Source organism: Phasianus colchicus, chromosome 3, assembly GCF_987193195.1.
Source record: "Phasianus colchicus chromosome 3, bPhaCol1.hap1.1, whole genome shotgun sequence".
NCBI classification, from domain to species: domain Eukaryota; kingdom Metazoa; phylum Chordata; class Aves; order Galliformes; family Phasianidae; genus Phasianus; species Phasianus colchicus.
Window position 1 is genome coordinate 36,801,954 of NC_143438.1, and position 10,121 is coordinate 36,812,074.

General features: G+C 36.9%; 1 long non-coding RNA gene across 1 annotated transcript; it reads left to right on the forward strand.

Moving 5' to 3' along the window:
• Positions 1-7,925: 7,925 nt before the first annotated feature.
• LOC149918514 (uncharacterized) lies at positions 7,926-9,538 on the forward strand. The gene is made up of 2 exons (XR_016465536.1): positions 7,926-8,081; positions 9,346-9,538. It is a non-coding gene; the product is annotated as an uncharacterized LOC149918514 (long non-coding RNA).
• Positions 9,539-10,121: the final 583 nt, after the last annotated feature.

Sequence of the window (10,121 nt, forward strand, 5' to 3'; positions counted from 1 at the left end):
AAATAACGTTTATTCTGGAAAATTGCACAAAATTCAGAAAGGACTTGCCTTTCTTCCAAACTTCTATGTAAAAGTAAAGTGAAGCATAACCAAAATAGGAAACAGATGGTACTTAGAGATTTCTTCAGCGATTGCAGTTGGTTTCATTTAAAGGAGAGTCTTCCAAACATCTCGACTTACTTTTACATATGTTTTAAAGTGGATTTGCCTTTGTGCAGATTACTATTCTCATAGAACCAACCTTATGTCATATATTCTAGAAGCTATTATTAGGTATAATGTTTGGAAATTTTACGTATACTTCATTAGAATATCCACAGAACTACAATGAGAATTTGCAGTCCTGCTAACAGCTTTTCTTCTGCAAAGTTATTCACAAATGCTGTTTGCCATGTATTTGTCCAAAAATACCTAACCCAAATAACAAACTGATTATTTCCACTGTTCTCTTTTTGGAAAATATCTGTTTGTTCCCTTCTTCCTTTTCTTGACTGAGAGTACAGTATTTACTACAGATTTTAATTTACATAGATTCACCTCATTTTGCCAGTACAAGTTATATTTGGAAAATTTTTGACAGATGATATCAGAACAGATGTCTCAATAAAAAAAATTGTAGACCTTATCTAAGTAATGGAAAATAGAAGAGCTAGAGACTTCTTGGAGCAAATGGATTTTATAGCTGCACTGCCAAAATTGCAAAAGCACTAAAGTAAAAACGGGGTAAGACCCCTTTTTGTAAACTTCATTTTAAAGTTTAAAGACACCATTAGCAAAATACTGCTATTACTAAAATATTAGGGAAGCCATTTTGTTTTAGGTTTAAAATGCCACTTGCTTTTGCTATAACATGGAGTACTGCCCATGGAAATAAGTTCTAAAGAAATGTTCAGAGATCTGGAGCGTGTAGTCCACCAGGCTGGTAACTGAACTGAAAAATCGTAAATGCTAGGAAAAAGCAAGTGCTGAGCTACACATGTAGAACAATAATAAGCTCAGCATAAGAAAATCAGGAGAGGAAACCAAGCAGATGTATGCGAGTTTCCAGGTGCTGACAGCGGGAGTTGTAGGGCTCCTATATAAGGAGAGACCAGGGCTGCCCTGTGACAGAAACATAATTAAATATTTGCCTTCTTTGTTTCTCAGCACCCAAATCAGTAATTAAATATTTATGGTAAAGCAGCAATAAATTAAGTTAAATTTTCCTATTTGAGTCCATTTTGCACTGGATGACAGTTAGAGCATAATTTTGGTCATAGATCATTTATTTGATGGCCTGAGAAATAGATTTTATCTGAATTTCATTTTTGACTCTAATGATAATTTGTCCTTAAATTTGAGCAGACTGGAATTGTCTATGTCATTATTATCATTATTATGCATTTGTGTAGAGCTATTCATACTGAAATATCCCAAAATATTTAATCAATTTCAGCCTCCTGATCATCTGTCTATCTTCCTGTGAGTTGCAGCATACCAGCAAGAAAAGAAAGAATAATTTTGGCAATGGAAATAATAGACTTCTGTAATTCAACATAATTTTTTCAACTACTTTTGGAAAACAAAACAAAATGATCGACAGCAAATATCATCAAACCCTTCAAAACTGTCTGCCTTCCAGGAACAAGAATTATCTGCTGGAAAATTACCCATAATATCTTCTCAGAAAGGACATTTTGTGGAGTCACTACAGTGAGAGGTGGGAGCGGGAGCCATCAGCCTGCCTCGTGCAAGCCAGGATGCTGAAAAAAGCACATCACAGCAAGCCTCCATGATGCTCAGGATTAACTGAGGAGCTCAGAGAACTTTCTGCCAGGGCATGAAGCTACCTCAGGCTGCTATGAGAGGTAGATATGGAAGAAATATGCTACCCAGCGATTTGGAGCAATTTTCCAGATCTTAGATACAGTGGTGGATTATTGACAGCATATATAGTGTGACAACTTATCACATAGATTACTGACTGCCTGCTAAGCAAATTCTATGTGCTCATACAGCTTTCTCAACCTTGTGCAGAATGCCTCTTTTATCCACAACACAGCAGTGACTTTTTTTTTACACTTCAACACCAGAGGAAAAAAAAAAAGTACATTTATTTGGTTTGCCAGTTCTGGGATAAATATACTTCTGGCTATTATAGACTTATAGAAGTGATGCTGCATAGGATGGAATCATGGACTCATTCTGGTTCGAAAAGACCTCTGGATCATCTGGTCCAACAGTCGGCCCACCCCCACCATGCCCATTGACCACATCCCTCAGTGCCACTTCCACACAGTGCTTCAACACCTCCAGGGATGGTGATTCCACCATCTTTCTGGGCAACCTCTGCCACTGCCTTATACCTCTTCTTGAGAAGAATTTTTTTATTTTTATTTTTAAATAACTTGTTACTAGAGTTAAGAAATATTGCAATGCCAAAATTTAACTTTCAGTTTGGTTTTAAGAAAACTAATATACTATACTGTATAGTACATGTCAAATAAGAAAGCCAAATAAATGTCAAATAAATATGTCAAATAAATCAATATATTCTGTTACTTTTTCAAACTGAGGACAAGTGAGGGCCTAAGGTTAAAATTTTCAGGTAACGATGCATGCAGATTTCAAGATTTGTCTATAAAAATAGGAAAAGACACAGGATTTTAGACAGAAAATCGATTTCTTTTGGCACTCCTTTTAAAAATTAGCATAAAAAATGGAAAGCTATTGTGTGAATAATTCATATTTAAGTCATATTTAAGTCTGGGCCAAAATTTCATAAATGTATTTTTTGTTATCTTCATGCTCTGAATGCAAATATAAATGCCTTTAAGTGGAAGATGCATACACTGATTATACATTCTGTCATTTCACAGAAATGAAATAATATTGCCCAACTCTGCTACTAAAAATTATGCAACCTAATGATTTGAAAAAAAAAACACCAAAACCAACAAACCTAATAGTGATATAATAGAATCATAGAATCACCAAGACTCACCAAGAAAAGATTCTAAGATCATCCAGGCCAACCATCTGCCTGTTACCAATATTTCCTACTAAATCTTGTCCCTCAGTACAACACCTAAATGTTTCTTGAACACATCCAGGGATGGTGACTCCACCACCTCCCCTGAGCAGCCTTTGCCAGCACTGGACCTTCTCCTTTGGAGAAAAAGTATTTCCTAACATCCAACCTGGATCTCCCCTGGTGCAACTTGAGGCCATTCCCTCTCATCCTATTGTTAGCTATGTGGGAGAAGAGGTCAACTCCCACCTCACTACAACCTCCCTTCAGGTAATTGTAGAGATAAGATCTCCCCTGAACCTCCTCTTCTCCAGATATGCAGTTCCATGCATAAAATAATTATTTTCTGGTCCTTTCACCATTTGTTAGATGTGGGATATTTGCTAATTCATGTTAATATTTCCCTCATCCTCCTAGTTCCTTGTCCTCAGCAGTTCTTTTTTTAAAGTGTATTTGACAAAGTATGCTCAAGGAGATGAAGAATCTATGAGTAACAGAGGAGATAGCTGGGGAAAATGGGCAAAAACTACCTGTCTATGCTTTAAACGCTGGAACACAGTGAGATGTCTCAATCAGAACCAAAGTAGTTTCTCACTCTTTTTCCTCTACAATAGTTTTCTTTCAGTTTTCAGGACATCTCTGAAAAGTTTACTACTGTATTTATTACAAACATCAGAGAATTTGCAGAAAAGAGTCCTTCCTGTTCCTGTTTTGTCTCTCAAAAGTATTTGCTCTTGATGAATGCAGATTACTGATTTAGACTACGTTTCTTTTCTCACATATTATATTTGAATCTTTGTATTTACCTGTGAGCCCTTAAGCAGTGTTTGAAGGAAACACACAAAAAATAGAGAGGGCGTTGATAATGAGAAAACTTATTTTCCTTCCTCTTTTAGTTAATTACTAGTGATATAATCCTGATGTTAATATAAACAAATAAATTGCATATAGTATTTTGATCATTTAGACCAGTTAATGCTTTACATTTCCAGTTTTCAAGTTATTTATTTCAATTATCTATTGAGAGGCAATTGCAGGAGAAAGGAGAGGTCTTTGTCAAATGCATCAATGTTTTCTTCTTTAATGATGGAAGGGAATAGCAGAATAACAAATAACTTTCAACAAAGTAGTGAAGAACCTTCTTCCAAGCTCACTAACATCCATATTAAAATCTCTCGGTTTTAATGCCACAGATATCATCACCAGCATTTCAGTTTTCTGCTCAATTAGTCATAATTATGACCACCCAAACACCGCAAAACATGATTCTTCTACTCCCATATACCTTACTAGCCAATTGGCTGGCTTTTCCTGCTCCCTGTGCCAGAGTATGATTGTCCAGAGAACAAGGTGCTAATTCAGCTACTGTAAGTTTTTAATTGTTGCAATACCAGTACTTTACAATCCATTAGAGACAGAGATAGATTCAAGCTTGGCAGGAGGCCCTCTACTTAAGCACCAACACCATACAGGTACAAGAACAGTGAATATTTATGCCCAGTATTCATTTACCCCAGGTTTCTGCGACAATTCACAGCCTCCTATTTCTCTCTCTGGAATTGGTCGGTGTCCTAATCCAGACTGAGTCTCCATAGGACACAAATAAATCAAAATCATTCTCAGATAAAATATTTGAAATGTAACAGTGTTGCAGCTCAGACATGCCACTGTGAAGTCAATGTAAAAGTCCATGAAAGTACAAAGAATTAACTCACCAGGGAATCTGGCTGCTAAACACTGGAACACTAAGTCACTGGATTTTTTTTTCTCCAGAAATTTACAGCTGTCAGCACTTGGGAGGTGTTAACTAGAGGAGCTAATGAGAGAGGTTAGTTAATCTTCCAAATTTCATTTAAAACTATGAAAGACTCAAGAGTCTTAGGAACTGTTGACCCATTTTAAAATATTTTAAAAACATAACTCAGCTCTGAAAGATCAGTTCAAAAGTGCAAAATCTGCCCAAATCACAAGTCTTAAAGAGTGACCACCAGCATTAAAAAGGTGTTTCTGTCTCCTTGAATGATGCAAAACCTACAAAAGTAAAGCAAATCCATACATTCATAGATGTTTCTGCAATGTATTAAAAAAATCTAAAGGAAATTTTGCAATCAAAGGTAAAATTTAGCAATTGGTCTAGATCTTTACTTTTCATTCTTACTGAAAGAGAACTTTCGCTCTTGTAGTATTTTTATTTACTTTAAGGTATCCTTGGTGCTTTAGAGCATTAAACTAGAAAATCTCACAGACTACCTCTAAGAAATAGCAGTTGAATGTTTCACAAAACAACCTTTGGTGCAATTTATCATGGATCTAAATTAAAGAATGCTCCAAGAAAGGACAGCTGATGCACCTTGAATTTTCCACAAATTATAAGGCGACACACAAACCCTTACCACAGAATATCTGTTTACACAGATATTATCTGTTTACACAAATACTAAGTTATTTATGCACCATACTCTTACATCAGCTTCATATGGTCTGTCCACCATAAGGCAGAGGAAGTTTTGCATACCTAAAACTTAATTGCAAATTCACTGTGATAACCTTATGATGTTCTTCTTGGTCCCTCTCATGTCCTCCCACCAGAGTCAGCAGAAGGATTCTAGTTCCTTACAAAATGTGCAGCATGAGAATTAAAGGTGAAGAATCACAGAATCACAAAATGGTAGGGGCTGGAAGAGATTTCTGGAGATCATCTAGTCCAACTCCCTGCTATAGCAGGTCCCTAGAGCAGGTTGCAGAGGTAAGCATCAAGGTGGTTTTTAATATCTCTAGAGAAGATATCACAGACTCTCTGGGCAGCCTGTGCCAGTGCTCTGCAACCTTCAAAGAAAATAAGTTTTTCCGTATGTTTGCATGCAACTTCCTGATTTCCAATTTGTACCTTGTACTGTCACTGGGCACCACTGAAAACAGCCTGGACCCATTCACGTGGCACCCACCCTTAAGATATTTTGAAGCATTGATAACATTCTCTCTGTCTTCTCCAGGCTGAACAGTCCCAGCTCTCTCAGCCTTTCTGCATAAGTGCTCCAGGCACTTAATCATCCTTGCAGCCCTCCACTGGACTCTCTCTAGAAGTTCTCTGTCTTCCTAGAACTACAGAGCCCAGAACTGCACACAGAACTATAGATGTGGCTTCACCAGTGCAGAGCAGAGGGAGAGGATCAGCCTCTACTTTTTCCACATCTGTACACAGAACTCCCCCAGATTCACAAGCAACAAGTCCAGACAGAGGAAAATGCAGGGACTGTGTGAGTGATGTGGGATTACAGAGATGCACGATATACAAGGAAAAGTGTTTTTGCCAGAGCACACTGTAGGAGAACCTTAACAAAACCAAAATCTCTGCTAGCAGTTTGAACAAAGATTTCAACCTCATAGTGTGATCTACAGTCACAGTGCTTCAGTGGAGCAATGGAAGTGGGTTGCTAGCAGTAAAGACCAGAGAGTTTGAAGGGAAGGTTGGTGGGGGGGGAGGGAGGAGTTTCAGATTTCATCCCTTGGACTCTCCTCTCACATTTTTCAGACTTAGTATGAGCTGCTTATTCAATGCAGAAACAGACATGTTCATTTTTCATTATGAAAGATCCCTTGGGAACTTCTTTAGTTTACTTCGAAGAGAGTAGTTTGTTTCAAAGGTTGGTACAAATTCCAGGTTTCCAGGTCAGTACAAATTCAGTACTTAATACATAAATTCTGAATTTGTTGTCAAGGAGTTTCACAATAATGTTAGGCCAATTAGAATAAAAAGAAAAATGTGGGTTTTTGTTGTTGCTTGTTTGTTTTTAAATTATTATCATTGGAATATACAGCCACAAAGTTGTATTTTTAAACATCAGTATTGTGAATGGTTTTACTTGCAGCTGAAAAGCTCAATTTCGTTTCCAGCTGCTCAGTAGTGTGACCAAATATTGGTAACACAAAACATTAAGGATGCTTCAGCTCACCCCATTTACTCAAGGGAAATTTCTCTGGCTACCAATGAACAGAATAAAGAATTCTCCCAAATCAATAAAAAATCAATTGTTTTTATCTTAGCAAACCAGAATGTTTCTAAGGCACTTATATCTCAGAGATGATCAAGAAAATGGGTAAGTTACATAATGTGAAGTAGAGATGCTCTGACTTCTTTGTGACATCTTGCGTATCTATTTAACTGTCAAAGTAGAGAATCAAACATGATATGACCTCAAAACTTTTTCCATTTTCACTGTGTAGGAAGCTGTGGTTTTTTGAGCAGCAACAAAAACAATGCTGGGGGGCAGAAAAGTTTACTCCTGGAAATCACAGAATATGTATGTATGTAAGATGTACACATGTTCATCCAGTACAAACTGATCTACTTTGGATATTTTGTCATGACATGCCCAGCAGTACACTGCCCTTTTCAACCACGATTTGGATGTATCTAGAACACATTCAGACTAAAGATTATCCCCATAATGCACAGTCCTTTTATCTTCCAGAGGTATAGTCATGGGCTGCATTTGCTCCGGTACCTACATGCTGCTGTATGTGGCATGTTTCAGGAACGTACCCCCATTCCTTGCAGTGAACTGGCAGTATAAGCTGTTGTACAGGAATGAGCACATGCTCTACTGTTAGCTGATGAGGCATAGAAGACAACAGAATTTTGTTTCCTTAATTTAAATGTAATCAGAAAGGAAAAGCATAGAGAGAATCTTATTTTCCGCTGAGTGTTTTGTATATGTGTTTTGTTTCCCGCTTTACGTTGGTAAGCCATTACTTGTTCCAAAAGATTAACTTCAAGGTGGTATCTCCAGGTATTAAACAGAAAGCATCTCCTGTGTCATGTAGGTAAGGTCAGATTATCCAATTACTCCTAAGTGTTTGTGTTTCCATGGTTACTCAGGTGATTCTAGCATTTTTCTTCCATGTGGTTGGTTACCAAGGATACAACAAGTAGTTACAAAACAAAGCAGCTACAAGTCAGGACCGCTGGGGTACAGTTCTTCTGCATCTGGCAATTGCTTGTAGCAAATCTTGGTTGATAAAGCATTTGAATCCTCAGGACATTCTCAGCAGAGTTCTTCGAGCTAACCAAGTTAGTAAGCTTCATATAAAGGAAAGGAGCTCTCAAAAAGGATATGGGACTGACATAGCTATGTTGCACACAATAATGCTCTTGGATACCTTCTGGCAAAGGATGGGAATATCCTCCTCCTAATTATGTTATTCTCAAAAAGAATCCCAGCACACATGGAAATTGAATCAAAGCAGAATGTTTTCTGCATTTAGATCAACATTACCTTACCAACAGTAATAGTCTCATGCACTGTACAATGAATACTTGTTAAAAATAATTGAGAATACTTGCAAATGTCTGCTACACTATATAAACTCACAAAATGAGACAAAGCCCATAAATACAAAAAGGGACAAAATAGGTTCTACACGTACTTAGGTTTAGGTTTCTGCCAACAAAATTGCAAAGCCAATTTTATGCACGTTTATATATCTAAGTGTCTGAAATGCAGGCAGAATGCATAGCAGAATAATTGAACTGTGTTCAGAAACTGAACCCTTAATATATTACTTGAGATTGCACAGGTGTTAATTATTGTAATTTTTCACTGCAATATATTAAAAAATAAAGTCCTATGTTTTCACTAAAGCACAGTTGTCTAAGGTCTGAGCTTTTCAGCTATTTAAAAATGAAATAGTAAAGGAATGGATGGAAGTTTCAGAAACGTAACCCATTAAAACCAAACAACTTGCTGCAAATAGATTGCTTCATGTTCTGAAAAAACTCCAAAATTTCTTCTTTGTGCTACAACAGCAACAAGAAAATATACGGCCCTTATATCTGTTTATATTTTAAAAGACAAAGCAGAGCAACCATTGAAAACAAAATGAAACAACAAAACATACAACAATCAAACAAATGTAAAACCCCACCACTACCTCTGATTAGGTGCAAATATAATGTATTGTTGTTGTATGAAAGGACTGATAACTTTTCTCTGTGAATAATCAAAATGACTTTTTACCCAGGTAGAAAGAGGATAGAATGAACCTTCATCTGTGGTCTTTACAGAAAGTTCTAGAAATCCTGAATGTCTAAAGTCAGATAAAGCTAAAGGACAGTTGTACCATCCGTTTAGCATAATATAAGAATAATTTCCAGAGACTTATATTTTGCCTTCTAAAATTACACTGTAGTTTAGAATGCTTGACCATTCTTATTACAAGACATTACAGAATCTGTGAGGGAAGTCTGGTTAGCCACAAAGCAAGAAAAGGTTTTGAAATAACAATTACATATTTCCTTCTCTTTAATCATATTGTTTATTTGCTTTTTTTCTTAGGCTGGTTTCACCACAAGTTTGCATTTCCAGTATATTAGTTGATTCAGAGTGCTAGTAACCAGCTGATTAAACAACTGCATGAAGAGACTGGCAAATTTATTTTATTCACAAATAAGTACCTTGTTGAGGACCAAGAAGGAATTCTGCATGAAAAATGGAGCTCAAAATAAAATTACACTGTGAGATATAAAAACACTTGTAACCCTGCCTGGATAATCAAACATAACTTGGATTTTCTGTTCTTAGTCCACTATCATTCCCTGGAACTATAAACAGTGTAATGAAATGGTTATAAAATGGCCTCTGATAGCACTGTTTTTTTTTTTCCCAAATCCCCTTCCTGCTTCAATATCCTCAACCCAGAGGGCTATTCCTTTTTACAAAGGCAGCCTAGCAATGATGTTTCTAGGAGAGTGTCTTTGCCACCCTTTTAACCCTGGATCTGAGTAACTGGATTTTCTGACATGTTTTATGGGAATTAACTACTGTGGGCAACAGAGATGAACTTTCACTACACAAAGGAAAGGCTGCAGATGAATGCTGCCATAGGTCATGGCACGCAAGTAAAAATGTGAGATCACTAAGAACATCTGGATTTAAGAGAGGGTTAATCAGTGTGAAGCCACTCTTGCTCCTAGGGGCCACAGCTCTTCCCTCTTTTTGTCTTCTCGAGGGGCAACCATGATATGACAGCATCTGAAAACACAACATATTCCTGTGATATTTTAAAGCTACGATTCTCAGCATGCCCAAAAAGCTTCTCAGCAGTAATGCTG